Raw genomic sequence first — 10,213 nt, 5'->3', positions numbered from 1 at the left:
CTACTGACCACTACATCATAATGCCTTACCCTGCTCCCATTGATATTCATCATTACAACATCAGGGCCGCAAAAAATCTCGTAAAACACACACCATGTTTGAAACACACTTGAAAACCCCAAATTAGTTACAACACACCAACCACATGAAATGCCTCCTTGTTCACAAAGGAAATGCATGTTAAAAGCTGAAATCAAACTTGAGTGGGGACAACAACGCCTCAATTTAAACCAGTAAATGGGCCCAACATATGCCACAAGCAAGTATCAAACTTAGGTGGGAAGAGGAACAACGTGTCATTTTAACAACCCAAGTTATACCCATTGACAATTTTCTTGTGTTTTTCTTGTTCTGTTTTTGTTTTTCCTCCATCATTTGTTGGGAGGTGAGCTACTGATCACTACATCACAATGCCTTACCCTACTCCCATTAATATTCATCATTACAACATCATGGCCACAAAAAATCTCGTAAAACACACACCATGTTTGAAACACACTTGAAAACCCCAAATTAGTACTTACAGAGTTGCAGCAAATAATATACAGTTTATTTTGTTAGAGGGGCTTTTGATCACTCCACAAAATTGCAGCAATTATATATGCAACCCACAAAGCCTTTCCCCAAACCCAAAAACAATCGTGAAACCCAAAGCATACCTCCCCCAAGAAGTTCACAAAATGCACACCGTATTTTGAAACATAAAACTGCTTTTGGGCTATTAGAGTTGCAGCAGCCAGACAATATACATAATTCACGACTCCTCGAAACAGAATCAAATAAGTCAAATAATTCAAAACTCTAGATGGCAATGCAGAGAAACTGGACTTACATGGCAGCCATAATTTCGTGAAATGGGTACAAGGAAATTCTGAATCCTAGCCTGAATCCGAGACACCCACTGTCTCAAAAGACTCATGAACGTGCTTCAGCATGGCCTCGTCCCTTGCCCAGTCCTGAAGCGGAGCATTGACAAAATGGGCATAGAGCTTATTCCTCGCACAGGTCACAGAAATGAGACTGTGGGCCATGGGGCTATCAATCTCAAAATCATAATAGAGCTGCCCGTTGGACTCGTTCCTTCTCTCAATGGAAGTTATGCTCTCAGCGCTGGCAATTATGTCTTGTAAATTGACGTCGGACAGCGACAAATCGTTGAGAACAGAGTCCTTAGCGGCGAGGGATCGAAACCCGGCGAGGAAGGTGAGGTATTCCTTTTCGGATTTTCGTTTGGGGTTGAAGAATTCGCTGTCGGTGCCATTCGTGCCCTTCTCTACTTTGGAGACAAGGCGCTCCTTCCATCCCACGGGTACGTCGTATACATATTCTGCGCTGTCTTTCTTGCTGGCATTGCCGCCATATCCGCCATAGTTCGCGGCGCTTGCGGCGGTGCCGTAATATTTGGAGAATTTGGGGGCTTCTCCTTCGGCTAAAACTGGCTGGCCGGACGATACAGCGACGCAGATGGCGGCAGCGGCTGCTGCGATGGCTTTGGTCAATTTTGGGGTGAATTTCCTGTGGCTTTCTGTTGATTGGGCGCGAATGATAAATTGGCGTGGGGAATTCTTCGTAAATGTTGGGAATTTGGCGGAATTCCTCTGACAATTTTGGAGGGAATTCTTCGTAAATGCAGGGTATTTGGCGGAATTCCTCTGACAAATTTGGAGGGAGATGGACTGCGATGGGATCGAGCAGACACAGGCAATAGTCGCCATGGGAATGGTTCCCCGAGGTCTGAAGGAATTATGCGCTCCATATATCGATATCTTTATCCTACTTTATCCATAGATTTTATTTTTATTTTTGAGTATATAACGACATTGCAAGGGAGATTGATAAACTAAATAATGTTCATGGAATAGCTCTTACCGGTGTGGGTTTTGACTTAGCTAGCAGATCCAAAAGGAATTTTGAAGACATAATAAATAAATAAAAAATAGTACTGAGTTAATTTTGAAGATATAATAAAAAAAATTATTTAGTAGTGAGTTAATTAAGCTAGGTAGTTCTTAAGATTTAGATAATTTGTAATGAATTAATAAGTGGCTAATCTCCATCTAGATTACTTATATTCATGAGCTTGGTAGTAGTATTGTGGATTATGTGATATCGAATTTCCATGTTCTCAATGGTATTGTAAATTTTGATCACATAAATGATCACAATACTTTTACCATAAACCTCTAACCTTAACTCTAAACCTTTTCATAGCCGCGGTGTGCAAGAGAATTGTGAGAGTCAAAGGCATATTCATTTTGATAGAACCAAAATGGATCTCTTATTAAAGGGTTTAAATATGGATTTAGATTGTTTAATGTATAATGATAACATCGATCACATCTACCACAATTTTACAACAACCCTTCCCACTACCATTAACAAGTACTCTACCAAAGTGCCTTATAAAAAGAATAATAGAACTTCCAACCCTTAGTATGATAATGACTGTAAAATTGTCAGGAAAGCAATTAGAGATGCTTCCAACGAAACTATTAAACTTGAAAAAACAAGTATGTACAAAGCTCTCATTAAAAGGAAGAAAAGATCATACATAAATAGGAGGCAAGAGCATCTTCACATTTCTAAAGTTGAGCCCAGAAAGTTTTGTAGGAAATTCTTGTTCGTAAAATGAAAGAAAATAATTTGATCCCCTAAAAAAATGGGATATCTCTCTTAAGAATCTTTATGATTCCTGTAATGCCATGGGCACCATCTTGAACACTTCTATAGAGGAGGATATCTTCTCTTTGGAAGACATTGAGTTCGAGATTAAGCAACATGCTAATAGGAAAGCTAAGAATATTGAAGGATACCAAGTCGAAATTCTCAAAATGGGAAGGTCTATCCTCATCCCTCATATACACAAACTCCTCAATCTAGCAGTGAAATAAGGCTTCCCTAAGCCTTGGATGCAAAGTCTTATTGTGTTTATCTTTAAAAGTGGGGATAAAAGCATTCCCTCTAACTACATGACTATTATGATTAGCCACATTTTAGCCAAGCTATATGGGCTCATATTGGAAAAGAATACTAGCCTTTGGCTTGAAAGACATGGTAAAAGAGCTAAAGGGCAAGCTAGATTTAGGAGACATCACTCAACAATAGGCCATATTGTTACTCTTAAGATCATTACGGAGGAATGCGCAATAATAACTCTAATCTCTTCTATTGTTTTGTTGACTTTAGAAAAGCTTTTTACACCGTCCCTCGAGATAAGCTATGGAAGAGACTAGAAGAGATAATGGTCCCTCCCGAGTTGAGGGTAGTTGTGACTAGGCTATACGAGAATGTTATTGCCAAGCTCAGGACCACTGAGGGTTTGTTAAAAGAAATTACTTGCAATATCAAAGTTAAGCAAGGATGTCCATTATCCCCTACCCTTTTCGGAATTTACATTGATAAGCTAGAAGAGTGTCTGGAAGTTGCAAGATGTGATGGCCCCAGACTCTATGGTATGGTCATTACTCTCCTCCTTTATGTTGATTATATCGTTCTTTTAGCTAGGAGCCATGACAATCTCGAAAAACAGTTCAAAATCTTCCAAGAATGTTGCTCCAAGACGGGCACGACTATTAACACCAACAAGACTAAAGTTGTGATATTTTAATTGAAAATGATCATCTATGATAATTTCATTTATGATAATAACTTTTTGAAGAAAGTTTCTTCATACAAATATTTGGGAATCAACATTTATCATCAGCTCAATTGGAATTATAGCATTGAGAAAAGGATAATTGGAGGAAGGAAAGCTTATTATGGACTTGAAAACAATTGTAAGTCGATAGATCTTTGGGCATGGAGTAAAAATAATTCCTCTTTCAAACTCTCGTCACCCCTGCTATTTTATACAAATGTGAGGTTTGCGGTTGTAGTATATCTAAAGAATCGTGGAGGAAGATTGAGTTGATCCAAAAGCAATTTATAACCTACAACCTCAAAATTAAGAAAATACTCCCTACCTTATTCCCTTGATTGAAGCTAGCCTTTCCCCCATTGAAAGCATGGTTATGACTAGGTATCTCATGTATAAGAAAAAGCTATGCAACATGGACACCAAGAGGTATCATAAAATTTATCCTAACTCAAGCCAAAATCCCCACCTCCAGCTCAAGCGAGGCTAGCAGAAGGATGCCCAGTCTTGGCTTGACCACTCGGGGGTAAAGGAGGAGATCATCTTGAAAAATAAGGATAATATTAAAAATATTATTACTTCCAAATTTAAGCATAAGTTATGGGGTGATAAGGAGTTAGAGTGAAAAAGGAAGCTAAGGTATTATAAGGAGGTGATCAACCCCAAACTTGAAAACCATAATTATATTTCTGCCTTAACTAGTGCTAAGAGGAAAATGAACATTATCGATATAAGAATTAATTCTCATGAGCTACAAACTAAAACCGGGCATTTTTCTATTCCCAAAACACCTTGGAACGAAAGGGTTTGTCACCTTTGCAATACTAAGAGGGTTGAAGATGAAAAGCATTTTCTCTTGGATTGCACAACTCTTACATTCATTCTCATTTTCAAAAAAATTGCCACACTACCAACCTTCTTGACTTGTTAAGTCAGCAAAACCCCAATGATCTAGGTATGCTTCTCCCTCTTATTTCCAATCATAAAATAAAATTTTAAAGAATCTCAATTAATCTCTTATTTTTTTAAGGTCTGATAAACCATATTGGCCTTAGTGGACGTTAATCATCATCATCAACAATTTACCTAGTTGGGTGGACAAACATGAAGAATTGGCTTGCATTGAAGAGCAATCTTGCCACAAATCAGATTTCGTACTTTTAGTCAATCCAATCATTTCATGCATTATTAATATTTCCATGTCTTCTTGATGGTTTAACTTGTAGTTTTCTACTACACTTGAAAACATTGTAACATAATGTCTTACATAATGAAGTTTTGGTCAATAAACATTTTTGTATGTATCATGTTACTATATATAAACATTTGACAAAAACGACATATTAACTTTTGCTTAAGTATCACTGTAATAAAAAAATTAATAAAATAATTTATATGTTTAAATAAATATGGTTGGATTAAAAAGTTACATTCTAACATTGTCCATATTGAAACCAAAGCATAACTTATTGAAAGAAGGGGTGGTTTGAGTACTTTGTTATTTTAAAATCATTGTAACAAGGAATTGGGTGGTTTAAATGTTTTATTATTCTAAAATTATTGTAATAAGGAGTTGTAAAGAAGTATATTTTTAGTCCATGCCCAAGTGTGGTGGCAAACAACAAACCTTTATTTAAAATTTAGCCATAATAACAATGGGGACCCTTCTTCTTCTTTGATATTTAATCTTAGTGAGTGAAACATTTTAAATAAAACCCTTTGCTTTAATGAAAAAAATTATTATTAAATAAAATGCAGGCCTCTTTTTACTTAAAATCGTCGCAGTCAAGATTCAACTTATTAAATCAGCCTTTAGGCTTGTTGTATACATAATATTCATATCTTTCTAAGGCCCTCGCGCCCATAGATCTACTGCCCAACACATGGCCTGACGCTTATACCCTAACTCTTTATTTTACTTTCCTTTTTGTTTCTGTCAAGGTCCCTCTTACAGGATGAGTTGGCGAGGCCCCACACATATGAGAATGTGCACCAATTGGCCCTATCAAACATGTCATCCCTACCACTATACCCTGGAGCATTTACTATGAAGTCCTTTATCAAACGTTTGGATTAACCCAACAGGATACCTCATCACAAAGTAGGCCCCTCTTATTGCTTTTCCATTGGTACACGGTGGCAGGCATTCCACATAAGCATGTATCCTAGTCATCTTGTCTGGCTTCAAAATTGAATAGCAAACATTAAATGATATCTATTGGGATTCAACATTACGAGATGACGTAAGGAGACACGACATTTGCCGACTATTAATCTTATCCAATGAATATATGCCATTTGTATTGTTGTGTGTTGTCGCTATCAAATAAAATTGAAAACCACGCATGTTATTTTTAATGCATTACTTGTTATGAGGTAGTGGTTGCATTTAACGTGCATTTAGCGTTTCTGGATTGATTTAACCTTTTTCTTACGCTGCATGTATCCATTCTTGGTAAATTATTCTTACCTTCGCTCTTCCCCATTACAGGTGAATTCTCAATGAAGCACCCATCAACAAGCTATTATGGCTAAAGGGAAGAAGAAGGCTCTTGTGCAAGCGTCAACTAGATCATTTAAAGAAGAAATCAATGAGAAGTTGTTTGATACATTCCTCATTTCTAGTATAGTATACATTATGGATTCTGGTTCTTCATTTGGGAATACCATTTACGAGTTATTTGAAGAGGAAATGTAAGAGGAGTTGTAAGATGCACCAACAGTCACAACAACAGACCAGGGTGGCCTAAAGACGTATGCGCCAACAATCAGTGACGCCACGAGATCTCAACTTAATAAAATTGTAGTGTTCCTAAGGCTTTTTCCATACATATATTTGATACGTTAGGTGGTGGAGGGAGTTGATATCAATGAAGGGTTGTTTGTTACCCATAGAGGCATTATATTTGCGTCTTTCAAGTTTGAAAGCATTCATGGTACATATCATTTTCCCCTGCCCGAAATTGTATATAATGCACAGTTTGTAGAGCAGTTTGTTAAGAAGGAATGTCAGGGAAACAGGGTAGATTTACCCAAAATGATTAGAGGATAGATGTGTTGTAGAAATTTCTACAAATATAGCTCTGATCCCATGTAGAAATTTCTACAAATATAGCTCCAATACCATATAGATATTTATACAAATCTAGCTCTGATACCATGTGGAAATTTCTACAAACCTAGCTCTGATACCACGTAGAAATTCCTTGTATATTCAAACCACAGATTGTAATATGCTAAAACAATTGACTTGAATCTACTCTACTCATCAACGAAAACAATAAACGATCAATGAAATCACAAAACATATAAGAGAAAGAATTCAATCACACATAAAACAATGATTTTTTGGGGAAAGCCACAGCTAAAAAACCCTGCTATCTGTATATTGCATTAGTCAAAGAATATGGATGAATACAATATATTATGCTCAACCTTGAGCTCAACCTGCATAAGTATTTTCTATCCTTTGCCTGACTAACTGCCTTTGGCCAATACTTAGCCAAATTTCCAAGCCTCCAAGCTCCTAATTCCTTGCGTTGTTCCCTTGGGAATTAGCCTCTATTTAATGTGGAAATTCCTCAATTATGAATTGTGCAATCCTCATAGGCATTCCTCTGACTGCATGCACCATCAGTTTAATTTAGATGATTTTACAACTGATAATACATTGTCCCTGAACTCCAATCTCAACTGGGTCTTTCTCTGATCTAACATGCATGAGTTAATTATGAGTGAATCTTCAATTTACTGTTTGATCACTGCAGGTTACACCCCACTACAATAAGTTACACCCCACTGTTGCAGGTCACACCCCACTACAGTAAGTTACACCCCACTACTGCAGGTTACACCTCACTACTGCAAGTTACACCTCACTGCTGGATCTCCCACTAATTCCTCCATCAGTTAGAACTAGGTTAACTGAATTTAACTCAGTTGGACTAAATTAAATAATTACAACTCAAAATAAACTCAACTAGTGCTCCTAATTGTACGAGACACTCTACATGACTTTAGTTAGACCCTGAACTCGAATTAATTGAGCTAACTAAGTCAAATTAACTTAGTTAACTATTACAAGTTGTCATGAGATGTGGAATTACAATTTTATTCCCAATTTAATTCAAGGACAAATTAAATTAGGATTTTCTTTCTTGATTCTATTTTTAACATTTCTTGTTGCTATTTTCAACACTCCCTCTCAACAAGAAAGGAATTAAACTTTATCCCAATTTGGTACCTTTGGAATGTTATGCATGTAACTCTTGTCACTGTTTTTGTTGCTACTGCAACATTTGCAACCCAAAAAGAATCCAAACAAAATAAACTAAATCAACTGTATCTACAACTGTCTACTGAGAAAATTGTGTTGATGTTGACTCTGCTACTGAGCCTCCTGTTTGGATATCAACATTGCTCTACACTCCTCAGCATCTGAATGACATTGATCCTCCTGCTACTAAATATTGTGGGCCCCCATAGCAAGGTAATGGTCCATGATACAAACACACCTCAATGGACCCTACCCAATTTCTGAAAACTCTTGGACTAAGGCTTCATATCACCCCACCTCACACCTGGAGGTATGGTTGCATGTGCTCTCTGAGCCCACTTGGCTCGAAATCCCCCCCTACTGGAGGTCTCTTCTTAAGTGGATGTCTCCACTCGGTATCCTCTCCACTTCTCCACAACTTGCTAAGGTTGCTTCTGAGGATGCTTCTGAGGCTGCATTTGAGGTTGCATGTTGAGAGGTAATTCATGCTCCCTCTCAACGACCAAGTCTCTAACCTTTTCCTTTCTTCTCAAGGCTTGCATGCATGAGCTAAATCTGATCTACTCACACTGTTGTTGCTACTACTCTACTAATGCTTCTGCGCAGTTGCTGCAACTATTGCAATAATGAGTCCGATCTCCCCAGATCTCGAAGTACTAGCTTCCATAGGTATGATCCCTCTGAAACTAGACTCATTTTGAGTCTCGGTCTCCCTTTGGGAAATCTCTTTGCTCCTCAATCTACCAATCACATATCCTTTTTGTGTCACCAATCATTGGCTCATTGATCTGCCCACTATCAACCTTCTTGCTCCATTAAGAAGTCTGCACATAGGATCTTCTACATCCGCGTTGAACTAGAGCTCCATCAATCTGCAAGGACAACTTCAAATTATTCTCTTCTATTGTGATTTCACCTTCGATACTGTTAGCGCTTGAGATTTCACCCTAGGCTGAGGAAGGTAAACCTTCAAGGCAACATCAAACCATTTCACCTCGTAGCTAGCCCTACGAGGTATGAGAAGGCTCTCTCGGGTCAGATTCGATAGATCTTTCAATATGATTAGGCTGACCCATTAATAATAAAGATTTTAGGCTAGTAAATTGATAAGGGGGTTGATTTAATGATTTTTAGGGTTTTTGGTGGCAATTGGTGGAAGTGCAATTCAAAGTGCGGGGATTGAGCACAGTTTTCACAGGGGGATCTAAGGGGCAAGGTAGGAATGAGTGCTGATGTCTTAATCTGAGATGGATGATCAGAGATGATAGAGGAGAAGCTAAAGAGGGCAAACACACAATTCGAATCCTCTCTAGACAGTAGAAAACATTAAAATTGAACAAACTAAAAAGTTGAGCATGTCAAAACATGAGTTCAAACTTTACCACTTCATCTGTCCAATTTAGAAGCATAAGAGAGATGTGAAACACATAAACAAACTTACAAGAACATGTAGAGAACACACCATCAACAATCAGATCCACAAGAATCCTCAAAGATGTCTGTAAAACCCTGGCTTTCCTTGCCTTCAATTGCAGAAATAGATGCACAATATACAATAAAGCTTCCTTACACAAGAGTCCAACCATGAAAATGAGAAGGAGAGAGCATAATATAGACCATCTAGACCATCTAACTCCTTTCCCCACCTCTAGGGGTCGAGCTCAGCTTCCTAGGAGCAGTTTGAACTAATTCTAAACTAAGAACTAGAAAATAGGCAGCCAAACAACTTGCCTCTATTACTTAGCTAACTCATCCATGCATTAATTTTTCACTTTTTACATCATGGAAGCTTCTAGAAGGGTAAAGAGAGATAAAATCTATCAAAGTGCCATGAAAATATTACATTTATCCATCATCTACAAGTAAAAATGGTCAACCATAGTCAAAACAGTGTTTTTTGACCAAAAATGTGAATTCTGGCAAATCTGGAAGTTCTGGTCGCGCCCCTGGAAGTTCTGGTCGCGCCCCTTCACAACTGTTTTTGAGTGGGTTCCACTGGTCCAAATCAGGTGCAATATGGCTCATTGGAAAGCTTGGCCTGTCTACTTTCCATCCCAAGTGGAATTTCTGAATTTGGTGTTGATTTGACCCCTCAAAAACCATTTCTCCCAAGGTCACTTTCTGCAACTCAAAAAGTGGGCAGAAAGTCATTTTTTAGGTGTATTTTGAGCTTTTGGAGGCTCAAAACTCAAAATCAGGCTTCTCCCAAGTATTGGTAATTTTTATTTTTGAATTCCCTTTCCAAAAATGCCAAGTTTTCAAAATTCCGAGCAGCCCTTCAAACTGGTCTCACCCGGGGTGAG

At 37.9% G+C, this 10,213-nt stretch overlaps 1 pseudogene; it reads right to left on the bottom strand.

Moving 5' to 3' along the window:
* Positions 1-499: 499 nt before the first annotated feature.
* LOC149266543 (thylakoid lumenal 19 kDa protein, chloroplastic pseudogene) lies at positions 500-1,762 on the bottom strand (annotated as a pseudogene).
* Positions 1,763-10,213: the final 8,451 nt, after the last annotated feature.

This window comes from Pinus tabuliformis, chromosome 6 (genome assembly GCF_031772625.1).
Source record: "Pinus tabuliformis cultivar Carrire ecotype Pingquan chromosome 6, CPIR1, whole genome shotgun sequence".
Classification (NCBI taxonomy): Eukaryota; Viridiplantae; Streptophyta; class Pinopsida; order Pinales; family Pinaceae; genus Pinus; species Pinus tabuliformis.
The sequence above is the reverse complement of the archived record's forward strand: the minus strand, read 5'-3'. Positions and strand labels throughout refer to the sequence as shown.